Genomic DNA, 23,796 nt, shown 5'->3' on the forward strand with positions numbered 1-23,796 from the left:
GGGTCAAGGCTATCAATACTGGTATGTATTTGATTAATAGAGGTCCCTTTACTCCTTTAGGTTGTGGTCTTTCAGAGGAATCATGGACTCATAAGAAGTTGACTTATACTTTTCTCAAAACCTTTGGTTGTGAAGCATTTGCTTATATATATATTTTGAAAATAGAACCAAGTTGGAAGCCAAGTCAAAGAAAACTAAGAAGAGAGCAAGAATTTAGGTAAGAATGTGTGAAGTCATGGGAGAGAAAAATAAGATAAGAGAAGTGATAGAAGGAAAGAACAATGAAATTCAACACCCATCCCTTCAACAAGTAGATTTCATTGATCAACTCATGAATGTGATGAAGAAATCATGGACTTGAGATTAGAGAATGAAAGATTATAGAATGATCTTAACACTAAAAGATAAACCAATGAAAGAATGATGAAATCCCAAGCAAACATGAATCTATTGAATGAGCAAAGTCATTATAGACAAAAAGGAAAAGAAATAATTGGATAAATAAAAGAAGGTGAATCATCCAAGCAAGGACCTCAAAGGAATAAAAAAATCTACTTGTAGTCACTATGTGAAATAGGTCATCTATCAAAGAAATGTTGGAGCAATGGCAAAGAAAAATTCAATGGAAATTGTTACAATTGTAATCAGCATGGTCATAGAGAAAATGAGTGCAATAACAAACCAAGATTTGAATGCAAATTTCACAAATGTAAGAAGCATGGACACAAGTCATCAGAATGCAAAATAATGATAATGAATCCAACATAACAAATTGTGAGATATATATTTGGTCGAGACTATAACACCTAGTGCATATGTCATTATTGTGGAGAATTTGGAAACATTGGAATGAATTGTGTAAAACATCACATGAGGAAAAGTTGTACTACACAAAGTTGTTTCATTTGTATAGAACTTGGTCATCTTGCTAAGAACTGTATGAATAGAAAAAGAATATAAGATGAAAAGAAGGAAAACATTGATAACCTTATAAAAATATGAGACAACAATGGGTTCCAATATCTTCTAAGAATCAAAGTTTGAGCAATAATGATCAAGTCACTCAAGAATTGGATGACTCAAAAATTTCCACTTGATTTCTTAGAGGAGAACTAGAACTAGGCTCCTAAAGAAGACATCTAAATCAATTCGAGTTCACCAGAAAAAAGATCTATATCAGCATTCAAGATTTAAAGGGATCAACAAGTAAGAAGTACTAGTTACCACTATATTACCTTCCTTGCCAAGCAAGGTCATTTTACAGACTTTACCAAATAAGGTTGGAAGTAACTAAGTCTTATGTGGTTACTAAGTCATGAAAGACCCCACTGAGCAATCTATGCAAGAAAAGTGGATGATAGTCTATCAATTTGATGTAATGTTCCCGTCCCTTATGTAGAGGTTAGGATGCCCAAATTTATATTTTTCAAGGAAATTGAGAGTGTTTGTACAGCTAAAAACCAATTGTATGGTGTGATTTGGAAGAGTGACGTACATTGTTCGTAGAGGGGAGGGTCCTTATGGTGGAATTTGGGTGTATGGGATAAGCCTTAAAATATATAAATTGTCATACAGTGCATTTAGTGGATGGTAGTGAAACACTGTACCTCAATATTAAGGTTGTACAGTGGTAGGGAGTAGTGGATTGGGTGCCATACAAGTGAGTGAGGAAATGGGGAATGTAGTCATACAGAAGGGGTAACCATACGGTGATATCAGATAGGTCGTACAATGCCTAATATACGTCATATGGTAGATAAGATGAAAGAATGAATGTCATACACAATGGAGGGATGTCAAAGGAGCCATACAGTGATAACCCCAAAGCCGTACAGTGATATAGTAAATTGGAATGGAGGAATTAGAAGCTATATAGTCAAACTATAATGCCTATAGTAATTCCAATCATTTAGAGAAGCAGAGAGATACATACATAATTTGCATATGTAGGACCCACCAATTCACCAACAGGAATAGAATTTTGCAATTAAATCCACAACTTGCCAAATAGGGAAGGTCTTTCACTTCCAAAATTGAGAATAATGCCAAACTCCAACTGGAATCTGTAGTACATAGAAAACATAATAAAAAACATACCTATTGAATACTACGAGTCGTGCTTAAATACCCATTGGGAAAAGCTTTTTGAGGGTATACAAAGATTAGCCGACGGCGACACAAACTATTATGACAAAAATTAAATTTGGGTCCAAGATAAATTAAATCAATCGACCCATTACACAAAATAATTAATTATATTTATTTTTTGTCAAGGACATCACAGTCCTCCTGCCTTGAAATTGGCTTGTCCTCAAGAAAATGTAGTGTCGGATGCTATAGGATGTGTTTGCCTTCCCATGTTGCATCGTCTAGTGGTAGATGTCACCAACATACAAAATATTCTCTCACAATTCAATTACGCAAGACCTTTTTGCACACTTCAAGAATCTCAACAGGTTCCAAGATGAGTTTCCCTTCCTCATTGAGTGGTGGAAGATCTGTTGTGATGGTGATGTTTTTTTTGATAGCCTTTTTTAGATAGGAAGGATGGAAGACATTATGAATGTGACTACCTTCGAGAAGGTCTAGTTCATACGCTACCTCACCAATGTACCAAATCACACGGTAGGGGCCATAAAACTGGGGCTTTAGTTTCTCCTTCCCTATTCCCTTCAATGATGACTGTCGATAAGGTTGTAACAGGAGATAGACCAGATCCCCCACTTTGAAACTCCTCTCTAACCAATGTCTATAGACATATACCTTCTATCAGTTTTGTTCATGTTGCAGGTTTTCTTTCAAGCTCCTCAAAATGTCGTATCCTTCCTTAAGCCAATCCTTGGCCCTTGGAGTGTGGCTATCGCCCAGCACTATATCAATGAAGGAGAGTGGTTTGTGCCCATATAGAGCCTTGAACAACATCATCCTGATTGACATGTAATAGGTGGTATTGTAGCAGTACTCGAGGTGGATCTATTTCACCGATGCACATTGTTATGTCGAGACATAGTTCCATAGATAACCTTCAAGCCATTTGTTCATAATTTCAATTTGGCCATCTATTTGTGGGTGGTAACTTGTGCTTGGTGATAGTTCAGTTCCTACCATTTGAAATAGTTCTGTCCAAAAGATACTGTCAAAGTGTTGATCTCAGTCATTGATGATGTTTTGGGGTAATTCATGTAGGCAAAAGACTTCTCTGAAAAATAGATCGGTGACCTATGTAACCTGAAGATCCAAGGGGATGGTGACGAAGTGAGCATACTTTTTCAATCTATCAACTACCATGAAGATGCAATCCCTTCCATTCACTCGAGGAAGACCTATTATGAAATCCATTGATATACTTTCCCACTTATGTGTGGGAATTAGTAGAGGCTGTAGCAGTTCGATAGGAAGAGTATGTTTAGATTTGTTTTGTTGACAAATAGTACATTCTCTAACATGCTAAAACATTTCCCCTTTCAATCCCTTCCATGAGAACCTTTCTTGCATACTTCTATAAGTCTTTAGGAAGCAAGGATGACCAGCCAAGGGGGAGTTGTGCATATGCTTTAGGATCTTCTGCTTAAGCTTGGATTCTGGCACTAGGTAGATTCGATCCTTATAATAGATGATATCATTCACCACCTTATAATGATCATCATGGATGTGACCATCCATTATCTCACAGGAAAAAGTATTTTTTGAATATTCCACCAGCAGCTATGCCCTCTAGTTAGCTCAGATTTGCTCTAGTGAGCAGATGGTGGGTTTTCAAGACAGGGCATTTGCAACAACATTGTTTTTTCCCTTTACATATTCAATGTCAAAATCAAAATATTGAACCTTTCTTACCCATTTTTGTTACCATTTGTTCAAATCCCTCTGCTCTAGGAAATATCTCAGGCTATTGTGATTTGTACAGATAATAAACTTGGCACCAACCAAGTACTACTAGAACTTGGTTAGTGCATGAACAATGGCCAACATTTATTTATCATAAATGGAATATAGGTGCTCAGCTAGTGTAAGCTTCCTGCTCTCATAGGTGATGCGGTGTTTATCTTGTATCAAAACTGCTCCAATACCTTCCCTTGATGCATCGCATTCCAAAATGAATGGTCGGGTGAAGCCAGGCAATGCCAACACCGAACAAGTGCTTATGGCCTCTTTTAGGTTATCGAATTTGAGTTGTGCTTCTTCATTCCACTAGAAAGCCCCATTCTTCATCAGATCTATTAAAGGTGCGCTGAGCTAAGAAAAACCCTAGAAAAATCTACTATAGTAGCTACACAATCTGAAGAGCCCTTGTAGATCCGTGGGTGATTTTGGGAGAGCCCAATCGATGATAGCCTAGATCTTTTCCTAATGCACTTGGACCCCATATTAATTGACAACATGCCCCAAGTACAATATCTCTATCATTTTGAACTCACATTTGGATTATTTGGCGAATAGGGACTGTTCTTCCATGATACTTAAAACCTCATTCAAATGTTTCAAGTGCTCCTCCCATGTCCTGCTATAAATGAGAAGATCATCAAAGAACACCAACAAATACTTACGTAGCTACTTGTTAAAGATGTGGTTCATGCATGACTGGAATGTAGCAAGTGTGTTGGTTAGACTGAACGGCATGACCATGAACTCATAGTGTCAGTAATGGCAACAGAAGGTCATTTTCTCCGCATCCTCTTCCCTCATTTGGATTTGATGGTATTCGAAATGGAGATCTATTTTTGAGAAATAGATCGCACCATGTAGTTCATCAAGTAGGTCATCTATCCTTAGAATGGGGTACCTGTTCTTTATTGTCCTCTTGTTCAATGCATGATAGTCCACACACATATGCAACATTTCATCCCTCTTCTTGACCAACACCATTGATGATGCAAATGGGCTAGAACTTGGAGGATCCATCCCTTATCAAGTAACTCCTAGATCATCTGTTTGATTTCATCTTTAAACTTCTTCATGTGATGGTATGGTGTGGTTATAATAGGTTTCGTTCCTAGTTCCAACTCTATTGTATGTTGAAATCCTCGATGTAGTGGTATGCCAAGAGGAATATCCATGAAAACCCTTTCATGCTTACTTAAAACATCCTGAAGCTCTTTATCCTGTGGAGGTGTTTGATGACCCTTAATAGGTTCTTCCAAAATGAAACATTGTACAGCCCATGCAACATCATTATCTCATAGGATTGCCTCCATCCAATGCACAAACACTTCCTTTAGTCCTTCATTTTCCATCCCTCAGAGGACCACCTTCTTCCAATCAGCTACAGAAGTGAAATCCATTCGTTGAAACTTTGAGTGTATTCATCAAGCGTCTCCATCCACTATATGCCGAGGATGACCTCCATGTCAGCTAGATCCACTATGAAAACATCCTCTATCACCGTGTGATTTTCCATCATGATGCTCAGCTAAGGAACTAGATGCATGTGGGGCAAGAAAGTCCCTCTGACAACTTTGACCTAAAAGGCCATGTGTGCTTCCATCGAAAGATTTCTTCACTATACTAAAGATAAATTTATGAAATTCAATGTAGCTCTACAATCCATCATAACATTGACCCTTTGTCCTTGAAGGGTACCTCAAACATAGAAAACTATGCACCTCAAACTGCAAGCCAAGGAAATGCATCCTCCATGTTTTATTAAAGTAGAAATCCTCTCTGTATGGTTGAAGTTGGCCATGTCAATGTCACCGCTAGGTTGGATGTCTTCCACTGGCATTTCCTCTCAATCCTGCTCATCTTCTTCATTGGACATCACTTCGATGTAATGAATTTTCCATTTCTTGAGGCATCGGTGGCTAGGTTCCCAAGGACCCTTGCAATTAAAACATAACTTCTTTCTTCAGAGTTCTTGTCAGGATGCTTCATCCAATGATGGCTTCTTAGGTGGAGGTTTGTCCCTCAAGAATGTTGAGAGTTTTAGATGTGAATGGATCTAAGAGGATGAGGATGATGCTGACAGTGATGCCATGCTTTGTGCCTTACTAATTGCTTTCATCAAGGTTCATGGGCTGAATCCTTTCACCCAACCTTTTAGTGGTTCTGCCAATCCATCCATAAAGAGAACAACCCACCTTCATTCAGAGATGTTTTCCACCATCAAAGAAAGTCTCTAAAACTCTGCGATGAACTGATCTACTAATCTCATTTTCCTTAATTGTGCTAGATCTTTGAAATTGAGCTCAAGGTCTTTTCCATCAAATCATTCAATTAGTCTCTCTGTGAACTCAGCATAAGTCTTTATTTGATCATGCCCAAGAGTGATAGTGTTGTGTTCCCACCATTCATGGGCAACACTCTCCAAATGTAATGCGACAAATTTGATCACTTCTTCTTTGAGCATAGGATTTAGCTAGAAGTAGGTGTTAGCTTTCATTACCCATGCCTATGCTTAAATGGAGCCTGAACCATCAAATGGAGATAGGTTTACCTTACTCAATTTTCTCCTTAGGTCATCATTAAAAAATCCTCCTCTATTTCCACCTCCCACATATCTCATTCTTAGATCTGTGTAATCCTTGTAGGAGATGTCTTCTTCAAGATTTGCATTTTGCCAATCCTCCCATATTTCCTTCAAGGTTGGATGTTTCTCTCCGTGATCTGTCTCAGTCCGTGGTGGGAAAGTCAGCATGGATGGTCAGGAGTGTGCAGTGTGAGGGTGTCATCTACCTATGACAAAATCTGCACTATGTCCATTTGGTTCTCCAAAATTTTTGTTTTTTGCCAACTTTTTGAAGTTTCTTCTATAAGCTGTTGAGTATCAATGATCTATGTTTTTTTCCATGCAAGGTCTCTCAGAAGTGCAATGAGTTTGGCACCTATTGATTCATGTTCTTGTTCTTGTTCTTCAACCATTCCATCAATAGAATATGTCCTTCTTCTCTTCTGGTTATAAACTCGCATTCACCGATCATAGGCTAGTAGGATCAATTGCTTTGATACCATTGCAATGTTCTCATCCCTTATGCAAATGTTAGGATGCCCAAATTCAGATTTCATAGGGAAACTGAGAGTGTTTGTATAGCTAAAAACCAATCATATGGAGCAATTTGGAAGAGTGACACACATTGTTCACAAAGAGAAGGGTTCATACAGTGGAATTTGGCTGTATGGATTAAGCCTTAGGATATATGAATTGTCATACAGTTCCTTTAGTGGATGGTAGTGAAACACCATACCTCAATATTGAGGCTGTACAATGGTAGGGAGTAGTGGATTGGATGTCATATAGGTGAGTGAAGAAATCGGGGAGTATGGAAAGGGGTAACCATACTGTGATATCAAATAGGCTATATGGTGCCTAATATAAGCCGTACGGTGGATAAGATGAAAGAATGAGTGTCATACACAATGGAGGGATGTCAGAGGAGCTATACAGTGATAATCCCAAAGCCATACAATGATATAGTAAATTGGAATGGAGGAGTTAGAAGCCATATGGTCAAACTATAATGCCTACAATAATTGCAATCATTTAGAGAAGCAGAGAGAGACATACATAATTTGCATACGCAGGACAAACCAATTCACCAATAGGAACATAATTTTGCAATTAAATCCACAACTTGCCAAATAAAGAAGTGATGAACACGAATGAAATAGGGTGAGGGTTGATTCCCACAGAAATCAGGGAAGACAAATAGGGAAGGTCTTTCACTTCCGAAATGGCGAATTATGCTGAACTCCAACTGGAATCTGCAGTACAAAGAAAACATAATAAAAACATACCTATCGACTACTACAAGCTGTGCTTAAATACCCATCATGAAAAGATATTTGAGGGTGTACAAAGATTAGCCAATGATGACACAAACTACTATGACAAAAATTAAATTTGGGTCCAAGTTAAATTAAAATAATTGGCCTGTTACACAAAATAATTAATTGCATTTATTTTTTCGTCAGGGACATCACATTTGATGTAACATTCATACCAGGAATTTATGGCAAATTTTGATAAAAGAATGAAATCAAAGTCATTTTTTCACTATGAACTTTTGAGCTATTTGTGGAGAGCAATCTTCAAGAGAATTCAAGTGAATTGAGTGAATTTTCACCAAATGTTTTTGAATTATCTCAAACCCTATAGAGTAGAGATTCAAGCTACCAATAGAAAGGTGAAACAAGGATTAGACATGTTGGTTTGTGGTGTAGAATGGAAGGCACTAGATTTCAAGCTCATTCCTATAGTTGCAAAAAACCTAGATCTAAGTGGAGTGCAATCTCAAATCCGTCCAAAGTTATTGTTGATTAATGATATTAATTCACATTTCAAATGTACAATTCAAGATATAGGCACACTAGAGATGGATGAAACCCTAGACAACATATGTGTTAATGGCATGTTGAAACATGAACACCAACATCTAGAAGCAAAAGGTTTAACAAATATTCCTCATATGCCATCAAAATTTCAAGTTAAATAGATAAAATACAACCTCAATCATGTGCATAATGGTTAGTTATGGTTGGAGCAACTGATCTTTATCACAAAGAAGATGACCCACAAAATCACTGGTCTTCTGATTTTATCTAAAGCCAAAATCACTAAAACCCTAGCCAAGAGGGATTGAAGGGGAATGAAAATAAGTAGTGTGACAAACATGGAATTAAATTTTGGTATTCATGTCATTACCAAAAAAACCTATAGTTTGAGTAGAATAAATGATGTGTCTTGTGAAGCAGTTGACCTGGCATACAAGGAAGTCAGGAATAACCTTTCTCTTGACCTTGTGAAGCTACTATTGAATTAGTTCAACAAAAACATGAAAATAATTAGGACATCAAGGAAAAACCCATATAAGTTTGGCCCACTATTGACGTGTTTAGTTTTCTTTGTTCAATAAATTCTTTCTATCAAAAGGTACTATTGTTTGGAGGAAAGATGTGCCAGTACTCTATCATATTAATGAATACATTGCTGAGATACAAGAAAATTATTCAAGTATTATGGACAGTTATTTTGATCCATTCAAGGAGAAAATGAATAAAAAATTTTGAATTTAGAGGACACTAGATGAGGATTATAAAGATGATGTTTTTTTTATGACAAGATATATATTTAAGTAGTTAGGCCTAGAATTGCATGGGTGAAACCTCTAGGATACAAGGTAAATATTGATGAAACAAAGGATATAATTGAGGCATTAATAAATGAACTAGTTAATCCTAAAACAACCTATTTTGACACATTTGATGAGGCAAAGGCTAGGATAGAACTAGAGATTAAGCTCCATCAAACAGTTAACAAGGGAAAGAAGAGGACTCCCAAGTTGAAATCAAGTTCCACTCTTCTGTTGACTGAGGGAAAATGTGAAGATGAAGAAGTAGAGGATGAAAAATTAGAGGAAGAGGAGCAATTAAAGAAGAAGGGCAAGGTAATCATATCCAAGCCTACCAAGACATCCACTACCATATTCACTGAGAGATACTCTAGGAAGAAAGAAAAAAAAGGAGACATAATTTTCAAGGTCTCCACCCACATTTGAGGAGAGAATAAATGAATTAGAATCAGGTTTTGCAATAACAAACTTCAAAGCTTTGAAATATGGGACTAGAATTACTAATGAGTAGAAGCAAATTGAAGATATACTGATATCCAAGATGGGTAAGTGGAAATATTCACTTGATCAGCTCACTAAGCGAGTTCCAAATACTTTAATAGATAAGATCAAACCCAGATGGGAACAAGCAATGTAAATTACAAAAGATATTTATGACCAAACATTGATGTAGCTTATGCCAAATTTTACTAACAAGGAAGTGAAAGAATATTTATAAAAAAATGAAGAAAAGTTAACATTAAGATTTAATACTTGTATTATTTTTGTTGAATTACATAGAGCATGTTGTGAAGAATACAACAAAGACATGGAAGAATGTCTATCTTCTTCACAAAATGAGTGATTTTCTAGTTAGTATAAGTGACAAGGATGATGATGATGATAATCAAGGAAAAGATGATGGAGAAGTAAGTCATTTTGATAATGTTGATAATGAAGAGGAATAGGAACAAGAGGCTACCAAGCAAGATGTGCAAGATGTTTAGGAAACTAACCTAGTCAAGATTTTTGGAGTGGTTATAGCCTCACTTTCTCACTCTCTAAGGAAAACATTGATAACATCAAATAGGAAGACAACCTCAGTAGGAATGATTATAAATAGCACTACAAGCACAAGCATTCAATCAATCTTTGCACCAATCCAACTCAGCACATCGTTGACTAAAGTACCAAGCACTTCATCAACCAAGCTAAAAGTTCTACCCTCTACATCAATTTTGGTTACAATAGGTATTTCTACTAGTATTTCAACAATGAGTGCAGCATCTATTTTTGCAGCTAGTCCTACTATTTAAACTATTGTTTCTATTTCTAGTACATAAGTAATAAGTGCAAGGATAGTTGAGACCAAGCCTCAACCAAGCACAAAATTTTTGGGCAAAGGAAAAGAAAAAGGAAGAGGATATAGATTTTGATGAGGAGATTGTCATTCCAAAATGGGACATCTCAAATCTAGCCCTAGATCAGATGCACACCTTTGGTGAACTTCTTCAAGAGAAAGGCAAGTAGAAAAGGCAAAGAGAAGAAAGGAACACAGAGTTAAAGATCATTAAGGATGCAAAGAAAATTCTAGCAGAAGATATAGGAATAGAGGTTGACACTTCTCAAACAATTTTGTATTAGTTGGTAGAGACAATCTAGAAATATAGTGAAGATTTGAATGAATATGATAAATTACTACAGAGAGCTAAGAAAAAGTTTGAGAATAAAGATCTAGAATTTATTTCTCAATAGATTGCCTTTCACCAAGTAGAATTATCTACTATTTCAGGCTATCCAGAAACTTCTTGCATTAATGTATCATTAATTTTCAGTAAATTATGTGACACATCAATTTTTAGAAAGAAAATAAAAGAAAAATTTTCTAAAATTGATATAGATCTAAAGGAAATTGCATAGTAGTTGCAACTTGACCCAAGGTCTAGCTCTACTCACTTCAACAGGATCAAATTTCTGATAGCTATGTAGGAAAAACTACTCAGAGAAGAAGCAAGGATCAGATCAACTTTGATAGATATCTAGAATATGATTCTCCCTAACATGGATGCACTATAGAAGCATATTGCACATTCAAAAACCCTCATCAATGATAATAATATCTCTATTTCTAAACACATGATTGAATTGTTAACAAAAGTCTAGGTGATATTGCACACATGTAGGGTCTTGCAAGAGAATCAGGACAAGACTTTGGCACTCATATTGAAGGTACACTTAGATTTCTTATCTCTTTTTGGAATTACTATGAAAATACATAGAGCATAGTTCTTTGGCATTAATGTCAAAAATGGGGAGGAGCTATAAGGGGGAGAAGCTATAAGGAGATATAATAAGGTGATAAAAGGGGGAGAATATGTGAGAAGATTGGAAAAGGGAGAAAATTAAAAGAATAATTGTAAATTTTAGAGAAAATGAACATTATATGTATAGTATACTATATTATGTATGGGGGAGCATTACCATGTACATAAATGTATCCTTTAAAAAATCGATTTTGAAAAATCTCAAAAATAGTATACTCTACTGAGTTGGAGATATAAGGTGATGAATAAAGGTGTTGTTGAACATTCTTGAATTCAGTCTTGACTGAAAAGTGTTTTTGTCACTAATGCCAAAGGGGAAGATTATTAACATTCTTGTTATGTTTTTTATTAATGACATACAATTATTTAGATTGTGATTTTATGCCAAGCATATTGTATATTTAATAGTGTTAACCAAGCATTTTAGCTGCTACTAAGTCCTTTGGATAGATTTCAATTCACACTGAGTAGTTACTACCAAGGCAATGATTAGTAGTGTAAATTGAGCATCCCATTGTATGCTGAGTTTTCTAGTTCAAACTAAGTTGAATAGTGCTTACCAAGGTCAAAATTGATGTATTATGAGTTTAGTGTTAATTGATCTACTCAGTGTTAGCCAAGAGACTCGGTTTATACTAAGCTTGAAGTGATAATATTAACCCAGCTATGTAGTGTGAATCAATTGATTCAGTTTATATACTGAGTTTCACAATTTTCACTGAGTCACCAGTAGACCGAGTTCAAGAATACTTGGAAGTTATCAGCATGGACCAAGCTTCTATGTCTACTAAGTGCATGATGGTGTTGAGAATTGATAGTGGATTTTGAGTATGGAGACCTCACTGAGTTAGTCTTTAGAACCCAAGTTTTCACACTTTGACCAACTTTGTAATATTTGTGTGAACTTTTATTGTGGCCAACTTTGTAATTATGTAATTGGATTGGTATATATGTAATGTAATGTATCACATCAAAATCAAATTGACAAGAAATGTAATATAATAATCAGACAAGATTACAAGAGCGAATTTCAAAGGCTAAAATAGTATAAGGAGCAACAATGATTCATCTATCACAGCAAGATTATTTGTACACTAAGAGGAATCTCATTTAGTGAAACAAGTTATAGATTAGAGATTAGCCAATACTTCATCCTAAAAAGTGGATTAGTCAAAGCTTTTAGCAAGGTAGACCAAATAGTCTTATGTAAATCTCTTTACCAAATGAATACTTCATTGTATGTTTGTAAATCAAAAGTTATCATTGTAAGCCTTAAGAGGCCAACTTTATAGTGCAGTAATAAAGCTTGTGGGTATCATCCCAACCCCAATTTTAATTTCTATTAAGAAGGTTTTTGGGTTACCAAATCTTGTGTTAGAGTGTTATGTATGCTTTCATGTTTTGAGTTTCTCATCCATGCAATTATATCAGAATTCACATAAAAAGTCTAATTACTAATTGGGATAAAAGTTTTAGAAGTTACTAATTCATCCCTCTCCTCTCAATAGCTTAGCATGTCATAATATTTTCAAAAAGAGGTCCCTCAAGATAAATACATCTTCCATGTTTTGGCCAATTCTAGTTTGGACATAGTTAATTTGATAGTTCAAAAGGAGGTGCTAAGAACCATGTATAATTCCACTATGCTTTCCACTTGACCCCTCATGAAGCTTACTCACCATTTACCCTTGGCTATTCCATGTTCAAAATTTACATTTTTAGAATGCCAATCTAAGAATGAATGCCTCACTAATAAAGGTTCTCTAAGGGCCCTTTAGCTCATCACCAAAAGTATCATGGCTTCCATCCTTTGACAATATGATTCACTTAATTTCCCAAAAATATCACCTTGCCTATTTGGGAAATGCAAAAATAAGTTATTTCTCTTGATGAACATCCAAAAAATTCCATAGTTTAGAACAAGTTTTATTTTTCTATAGTAGGAGTCCCAGAAAAAATTCTCAAAGGGGGTCATTTAAAAAATATAAGACCCCAATCCAATAGTTGAGTGCAAGGCTTGTAATATATGAGTCATTAAACCCTACTATATCTCTTATCTCTAACTTTATGCTTTGACTAGTTTCTTAGTATTCCTATGTTATATACATGGCCCTAGAATATTTTTTTGGGGGGGTTTGTCAGGTATTTTGATTACATGGTTGCAAAGGTTTTCTGTGAAGTTTTGTTTATAATTTGTATGAGTTGAAAATATGGTGTATAGAGAGAATTTATTTTAAAAGGATACCTTGAAATAATGTACACATTAATAATATTGAATACACTAATGATAAAATTAAGCTTAGAGAAATAAGTCAACTTTGACTATTTAAGACTTTTAATTGAGGATTGAAACCTTACTATAATGTTTAAATCATCCAATTATAAACTCTTTAACAACATATTTGTAGTCATCGGTTCCTCATTTGGAACATTTAACAACTTATATTAATTATGTTTCCTTCTAGTCAACCAAAAGACTTTCTCCTAGAACATCTAGATGTCTAATATTTCAAAGATTTTGAATTTTTAATAGGAAATTTAATGAACACTTGATTTGAAAAATGATTAACATCTACATTAAAGAAAGCTCCTCCATAATGGCATTTCTATCCAATCAAGAGATGGAGTTTGAAGTCTAGATATTCAATTGGAGAGTCATATTTCCTTCTATTATGACTTTCCTTTTAAGAATAATGTGTTTCTCATGGATGCTACTCCCAACCTTTGAACATGTTGGCATATAAAATTGTTGAAATTGAACATTTCACTACTAAAAATATACATGGTCTTTAATCTATCATATATCCTCACTAGTCATAATGTTTGACTAAGATTTATTATATCCTTTCCCTTGGTCCTAATCTAATTTCCTAATTATATAGCACTTTTCATATAAGAATTCATTCAAAAATTTAATTCATGCTCTTATACAACCACCTAATGAATACAAAAAATAAGAAAAATGAATGACTTTATGACTCTACAAGGGTTTCATGTGTCTTTTGAGTATTACTATCTATCTACACTTTACTTCTATTATCTCCATCTATCAAACCACATTTGATGTGGAAGTTTTTAGGGATAGTTTATAATGGCCTAAACTAGTTGTGATCCAATAGTTGATATTAATGTTTGTGTTTTGACTTTGGATAGCCATGGTGCCTCCATTGAAAAATCATCCTTGCAAAATTATCTCAAATGTCTTCCATGAGGTAATCCTAATATTATCCTTCCTCTTCCAAAATTTGATGTTGCATGTGAATGGTTAGAACAAAATACAATGAGTCCACCTTGGAGCATTGCAAAACCTTACTAAAGGTTTTTTATATTCCACTTTTCTAACCCGTCCCAGGCCAATATAGTCTTTGACAATAGCCTTTGGTCAAGTTGTTCCTCCTTTCTTGTGTTGCGAAGGTGGTCACAATAATTTATATTCTCTAATGAAAAGAATAGTAGGGTTCCTATTTTGGTTTTGTTTCTTGGTCTCCCCTTACCATGATGGCCTTTTATTGAGTCCATTGCCAAAACTCTTGGAAAATTTATTACTAAGGAAAAGAATAAGTTTTTTGATTCTTGCCATCTTAAATATGTTTTGAGTTGAGGTTGATCTCTCCATGTATATCAAGGAGTCTATGAAGATTCATATTGGTTCTCACACCTTCTCTCAGAAGGTTCTTTAAACCTGCTAAACACCTATTATAGGTGTTAGTTGGTGGAACACAAGATTAGGAATTTCCCATTGGTAGTGTGTAGAGTTAAACCCCACCAAAGGATGCTCCTATTAAGCTAGCAAAAGGAAATAAAAAAGATAAATTGACCACTATTGGATGCTAGGGAAAGGCATCCCTAGCCCCCAAAAAACTTAATGTTTCTTTAGGTTCTATTCCTCCTATGTAGAATGGAGTGCAAACCTCAGCCATTACAGGGTCAATGAAAATTTTACTAGAGTCCATTCTTGCCATTTCACAAGGGATCAAAGTGGTTACAATGGATACCATTCTTGTAGTGGTTCACACTCTACTTGTTGTGTCCTCTATTAAGACTCAAAATTTGTGTCATTTTTATAGTCCTCCCAGAGATGTTAAAAAACTAGATGAGAAGCAGCAACTTATCACTCCTGGAGGGTTTCCCTTTGATTTCAACCTAGTTTCTAATTTTATGCAAAACATGTACTCCTCCCTCATGGACAAAGAAGATATGGAAGAGTTTTCATGATTTTTTTATCACATAATGTGCAAGGTCTTACAGACTTCTCCATAAAGTTTTATGTCTAGGAAACCGATCATGAACTTGGTAATCTAGATTTCCTTTCTATACAAGAAGTTAAAGTCTATTGTTTCATGCATTCTTCTGCATCTTGCATCATTTGGCCAAATGATGGGTAAAAACACAAACCTATGTCATCTTTTATAAAGGAGAAGTGATATCAAAATTTAAAGTCTTCAACTTTAACGAAATAAAAGTGGCATTTGTGTTTAGAATTTGAAGATGATGTAAACTAATGAAATGTGTAAAATTGGATGAAGTTTATGTCTATAATTTTTTTTAAAAAAATTGAGTGAAAATTTTATTTATTTTTGAATTTTTAAAGTGTATTTTTTAATTTTTAAAAAATACTAAAAATATAGAGTTTTTTTCCTGTCAAACAAATATATGCAAATGTTCATATTTTGGTTTGATTTTAGAATATGTTAGATTTAACATGTATACCTAGTGCACTGAAAAAGAAAAATTGAAATTCGGCTAATATTTTTGAAGTTATAACTAGTCAAAGTCAAAGTTATCAAAAATAGACAATTTTTTTCTCCTGTCAAACTTTTTCCATCAAATCTACATACTTTTTTTTAAAAATTACATATTCTTGAAGAAGACTCTCTCCTCTAGTGCACCATAAAAAAATTAATTTTTAAACATGATTTACTATTTTTTTCTTATTTTTGAATAGACATCTTCCTGAATCTTAAGATATCTACTTGTAATATTTTAAAATTATAACATATTATTCATAATCAAAACTTTAAAAAAATTATACAATCATAAGCGTGACTCCAAGAACTACAAAAGCATATTTTTAGTTTTAAAAAATACTTCAATTTAGTAGGTCAAATTGGCCTTCAAAGTGAGATGTTTACAGAAGTTCTGATTTTTGCTTGTTTGGCTGCCACATAGACTATTTCAACCGAAACTATTTCGGCCGTAACAGTTTTGACTGAAACGCCTGTCGACATGAGAAACCACTAGCAGTTAATGTGACTATTTGATATAAAAAAATATTGTTTTCCCTTTTTTTAAAAATTAAATTTACAGGGACAACGATAATTGGAAGAAGATTTGCAAAAAATAATTAATTTTGAAGCAATTTTCAACAACTGTTTTGCGGATTTAATCAATATTGCAAAATATCGAATATTTTGAAGGTGCTTTTTTTCTCTTCTAATTATTTTTATTTTTATGTATTATATATTGAACCATTAGCTGATATTTAGTGAAATCTAAATTTTTTTAATTTTTTTTCTATAGATTAAAATATTTAGTGGGTAGTAAAAGGAAAAGATTAAGGAAATATGATAGAAAAGGAGATGACAAAATGAAAGGCCATACAAAACATGCTCAAAACCAACCTACTAAAATTCTTGAACATGATGAGATTCATGAAGAAAATGAAAGTAATGAAGAGGAAGAAATTGGCAGTTCTATTGATAGAGACAAATTACAAAGCATAAAAAATTTGATGGATTTGGATGAAGAACTACTTTTTAACCAAATTCTATCTAAAGATATGATAAATGATAACACTATCAGAAAGCATTGTTAGAACATGTGGGATGAATATTTCAAGGATAAATGTATATTTGGACAAGCACAATTATTTGTCAAGTTATTTAGGAGAAGAGATATGAGACCTGTTTTAGAGTTGTTGGGTGTTGATAACAAGAAAAGCCATGCCCATAATATTAATAAAAAAATAGTTGAAAATTTTCAAAATGCTTATAACAAAATTGACAACACAACTCGAGGAGGTGATTTGAGTAATGCACGTAGAGCATTGATGACTACTATATCTAGTAAAAAATTGACACAAAGAAAATAGGTACATGCAATTTTTGATGTACTACATATATCTAGAAGAATTGTCCAAAGATACATCAAGAGGAGAAATATTCTAGATGATAACATTGAGAATAACTGGGTGAATATTTGTAGAGTTCCTTGAAAAGACAAGATCTCTGAAGAAGTAAAAAGACAAGTTATTGAATTTTGGACCACACATTCTCGTGTTTCTTCCAATAGGCATGATACTATACAAATTAAAGATCAAGAAACGGGGGCCAAAATTGAACATCCAAAACATTTCATAGATATAACTCAAAGTGAACTTTTTGAAGCATTCAAACAAGAATTTTCAAATGTCAAAATATGTCAGAGAATGTTTGAGAGTTTATATCCTTCCTTTGTACACATAAATAAGATGCGAGAAAGTTGTTGTTGTAGAAATCATGTTGAATTTGGTCTACACTTGCAATCATTTTAAAAAGTTATGTCAATACTTGATCCTAATTTGATCATCCCTAGCAGTACAACACAATTTATGAGGTCCATATTATGTGATAAATTAGAAGATTCGAATGAATTCAAAGTGCAATGCATCAAAAATCAGTGTGAAGATTGTGCAGATTTACACAAATTTTTTGAAATTATGCAAGTTGAGAATATTAATGAATCCACACCAGTTTCATAGATGAGATATGAATATGAGACATACCAAAATAATAGAGGGGATGAATCCAGAAAATTTGTATTGAAGGAGAATGAATTGCATTATGATGAGTTCATGGCCTTGTTCCGTCCATTGATATATCCACATATCCAACATTGTCATGGTGCACGATGGAAAGCTAAACAGTTTCGTGATTCCAAAAATTGTTTTCCACCTGGTTGTATACTTTCAGTTGTAGATTTTTCTAAGAATTATACATTTGCACCTCATACAGAGCTCCAAAGCCAATATTATCATTCTAAACAAGTTGCAATATTTGTGCAAGTGACCTATAGACATGCACAATTTGAGGTGGATCAGATAGAAAGATTGGATGAAAATGAACGCATCATCATCAAAGAGGTTCATTTCTATATTAGTGATGATAAAGTTCATGATAGGAGTTATGCGGCTCATTGTTTTGCAATGTTCTTTGAAGATCTTAGAAATCGTGGAATAAATGTTTCAGAGCATTGGATTTGGTCTGATGGATGTGCAGGTTAGTATACACGAAATAGTTACGCATTTATTTAAATTTATTTTAACTTGTATTTATTTGGACATGTCTATTTCTATTTGATATATGTACTTGGATAATTGTAGATACTTATCATCTTCCACGTTCACAAGACAATTCAAATCTACAAAAGCATTTAATTAGTTAGCAATGCAACATGCTACAACCAATGTTAAGTTTTTATGGAATTTCTTTGAAAGTGGACACGGAAAAGGGGAGCATGATGGAGCAGGAGCATGTATAAAACGTACGCTTTGACAACATGAACTTGCAAGTAAATATATGCATTTTTTAAATGTACATGTTTAATACTCTAATAGCATATATTTTAAATTTTATATATACATGCATATTTTATCTACATACAGGGAATAGGATAGAGAGTGCAAATAAAATTGTTGAATGGTGCAAAGTTCATTTTCCTACTCGAGATACTGAATACAATAAGCGTTACTTTTGGGAGGTGAAAGGTGAACTATGTTTTATTTATTTTTAATGTCTTTTTCAAATCAAGTTGAGTTTTTAATTAAATATTTATTTTGAAATATGACAATTAGTTTTTGTATTTGTAACAGATATAGATCGATCTAATCCTTACAATTGTCAAACGATTCCTGGAATTAGAAGTTTACATCAAGTGATGACTACAAGAAACCATAAACCTCCAGTACTTAAAGTAAGAGAGAAAACATGTTTTTGTGATGACTGCATTAAGGACAATGTAGGGAGTGCATGTGAAAATATTGGGAATGGATATGTTTCACATTGGGATTTGAAGGAGATAGTTAGAAAGCCTCCTTTTGAAGATGTTGACATTGACATTGACATTCATGATCCTGTATATTCAGTTGATTATGAGCGCATTTCTGATTTAGTTGTGGCAGGTTTGTGTGCATATATACATATATATAAATTAATATACATGTATATTTATTTTAAAATTAATTTATATTTATCTTTTTATATACATCCAGGAGATATTTTTGCAGTTCAAGCCTTACTAGATAATGTGGAAAATGTGGACTATTATCTTTTAAGATGCACAAAAGCAAAATGCAAGTTGCTAGAAGGAACTATAGATGCTGATGAAGAGTCATATCCAATTGGATCAGTTTTTATTGAAGGAACATATTATCAACAAACAAGGGTAATTGGTAGTGGTATTGAATTTATTGAATACAAGCTTGGAGAAAAGGTTTTACACTATAGTAACCATGTTATAACAACCAAATTACAATTTGAAGCAGTACAAAGAAAAGGACATCGTGGAAATCAAAAGTGGAAATTTCCTATTGAAGAACATGAAAAACTTCTAGAGATAATAAAAAGTAGAGAGGATCCTAGCAATACATTGTTTGTGGAGCTCTAGTTTACCTATGTACTTATTGTGGAGCTCTAGTTGAGTTATGCTTATATAGCTCTTATTCTTTCATATTTAATATTGATAGGATATTTGTTTTATAAATTTTTGTACATTGGATTATTTATCTTGCATATGCAAAATTAGACATGTATTGTTATTTTTATTTAAATTCGACATGGATATCTCATTTAAGACCAGGTCTCTTAGGACCTCCCCTTAAGACAACCTTTTTAGTATTTGTATGTACATATAATCTTTATATGTTCTTATGTTCTTATATGATACATTCTTTATGTTTGTATTTAATTGCTATGTTCTTACATGTATATGTTATATTAACTATGTTACATATTACATGTACATTATATTTTATTAATTAAATGTTGTTAATTATAGTTAATTAAGAATGTATGTCATTAAATACAGTTAATTAAGTCATTAAATAGAGTTAATTGAGTCATTAAATAGAGCTAATTAGTAAGACATTAAATATAATTAGATTAAATATAGTTAATAGGATTAAATATAGTTAGTTATAGTTAATTAGGTTAAATATAGTTAATTATAGTTAATTAAGGCATGTCATTAAATAGAGTTAATTATTAAGACATTAAATATAATTAGATTTAATATAGTTAATTATAAATAATTAAGGAATGTCATTATATATAGTTAATACATGATCTACATTAAATATAATTGGACTAAATATAGTTAATTATACAGTTAATTAAGACATGTCATTAGATATATGTTATATTGTTATGTACATCGACCATTAAAATTATATAGTTAATTACACTTAGATTAAGGCATTAAGATGAATAACTATACATATACATGTAAACTTGAATATTAAAAATATGAATAACATATAGAAACATGTGCATAACACATACATAAGTTACATAAAAGATGAAGACATCAAAAGATCAATAAAATAGATGTCTACATTAAAAGATCAATAACATACATGTGCATATATCTGGAGAATATAATGTACCCATATCAAATGTATAAAAATAGATCATGTAGATCAAATGTCTAGAAATAACATATATAAAACATCAAAATCTCCATATAAACATGTATCTGGAAATAACATATAAAACATCATTTAGTGTCCATGATATAAACACATATCTAGAAATAACATATAAAACATCAAAGTGTCCATATAAACCATGTATCTGAAAATAACATATAAGACATCAAAGTGTCTAGATATAAAATGTATGCATATGGAAATAACATATAAAACATCAAACTATCCATATAAATATGTATCTAGACATAACATGTGTGTAATAAAATAAAAGGCCACATATGATCTAATCAGCTACATCCCCCCTCCTGATCCTGGGCCTTGTCCCCAAAAGGGTCTATTAGCTACATCTGAACCCTGTGTCAAATGACAAGTGAACCATTTAATTATGAGTATAGACAAATTATATCAAGATCTACATGTATATAAATCTAAAAAAAAACAAATATATATATATATATATATATATATGTATATATGTATATGTATGTATATATGTATATGTATGTATATATATATACGTGTATATATATATATGTATAGATGTATATATATATATATATATATATATACATCTATACATATACATATATACATGTATATATATATATGTATATATATATATGTATGTATATATATGTATATATATATACATGTATATATATGTATATATATATATATATGTATATATATATATATATGTATATATATATATATATGTATATATATATATATCTATACATGTATATATATATACATGTATATGTATATATATATGTATATGTATATATGTATATATGTATATATATATACATATATACATATACATATATATATATACATATACATATATATATACATGTATATGTATATATATATGTATATGTATATATGTATTTATGTATATATATATACATATATACATATACATGTATATATACATGTATATGTGTATATATATATATATATATATTGTAACATGCCTGGGACTCACGACGGGTAGGATCTGTCGGTGTCTGCAGATCAGCAAAACGTAACATACTATCACTCAAACCCTATAATACATACACAAACACACACATATACATTAATTTAAACATATAGACATATTATTTACCATAATAAAAATAAATCTAAACATATAGAGATATTTACTGTAGCATTATGTAATGCTCTGCCGATCTGAGTGATATTTGAATCATGTAATGAAAAAATAGTATCAACATCCAAGTCAATAGTGTGGCCCTGATCTGAAAGCATTGAATTAAATAGACCAAGCTGTATGGTGCCACTGAGATCCTGAGTAGGGGGTGGGGGGTGTTGTAGGGTCCTGAGTAGCTAGGGCTGGTGCTGTAGCTTGGGCCTATGTAGCAGTAGGAGTAGTAGAAGGTGCAAGAATGTCCCCCTGCCTCTGTGAATCCTCTGGGACTGATGTACATGAAAAAATATGTCTAATCTAAGAGCTCATGTCATGAAGTGGAATCCTTGAGAGTGTAGATAATGCTCGATATGCATCTAAAAGATCAGATGCTAAATATGATGCCAAACGATGCAATGCATCCACCTCTAAGACTGCAAAAATGTCTATAGGAGAAGGTATGTCTACAACTCCATAATCATCATCAATAGGTGTGCTAGATGATGCAGCTATGGGAGTGGTACCTCAAGACCATAGCATATATCGACTACATTGATCAGAAGAAATCTCATGTAACTGTGTGGTGATGGTGGCGATGCCCGAAAAAATCTGTGTCCTAATTGTGTCATCAGGAACACTCTCACCTGCAGTAGCCATCTGTGGACCTCTCAGCATAACCAAAAGGTTTGGACCCACCATTGCCCATTTGTTAACGGGTGCAAGAGTGTTCATGGGTCTAAATCTATCCAAAAGTCTCCCCTGACCGTGCCCAACATACCTTGGATAATCTGTATAGTCAAAATCATAGTGTAAATGAAATTCTGCAAATAATTGTTTGCGGAAATATAAGGGGAACTCATCCTTCTGTGGCCATCTATGATGAGTAGCCAACCAACGAGGATACATCAATGGTGTGACGAGTGGATCAGTACACTTCATCAAAGATTAGCCTCTGACTCTGCGACAATCTGCATAAGATGGAAACATGGTTTTCACCATGTTGGTGGAAACCTCAGTGTCAATTTGTGTGTACTTCATAGTGTCAGTGACACAATGAGATAAAGAAGAATAAAATGTCTCAATGCTCATATCATCAAAAGGGTTGTATGATTCAACTATTTGAATTATACAAAATAACTCCTCTCACATTGCTATGACCTTCTCTGTATTAGGGAGGGTGGTAGAAGAGGAAAGCGTGGTATCCAAAACCTGCATAGCATGAGATAATCTCGTCACTGTATCTCTAAATAACTATTGTCTATCATGGGTGGACAAGGTCGATCTACATGCTATACCAAACTTAGCACTCTTACCCCCACCATGAACACTGGCATCCCCTGAGGATGCAGGAGCACGATCCCTAGAACTGGATGCCATAATATATATATGAAAATAAATATGAGAATATGAATGTGAAGCTACAATCTGAGTGATAAATATCTAGAGATCTGCACATGCATATATATACAAATATAAACATAGAAGTCTATTTAAATTAAAATAATTAAAAGTTAAATTTAATTTGAAACACATGTACATATAAATACACAATATTAAATGTATGGTGCTAAATGAAAAATCATGTAACATACATATGTATTTTAAAAC

At 33.2% G+C, this 23,796-nt stretch overlaps 1 pseudogene; it reads right to left on the bottom strand.

The window, feature by feature from the left end:
- Nucleotides 1-23,565, bottom strand: part of LOC149528685 (protein CHUP1, chloroplastic-like) — a 112,242-nt pseudogene extending 88,677 nt beyond the window's left edge.
- Between the last annotated feature and the right edge of the window lie 231 nt (nucleotides 23,566-23,796).

Source organism: Cupressus sempervirens, chromosome 11, assembly GCF_028749045.1.
Source record: "Cupressus sempervirens isolate cs-2001-9-10 chromosome 11, ASM2874904v1, whole genome shotgun sequence".
Taxonomy (NCBI): Eukaryota; Viridiplantae; Streptophyta; class Pinopsida; order Cupressales; family Cupressaceae; genus Cupressus; species Cupressus sempervirens.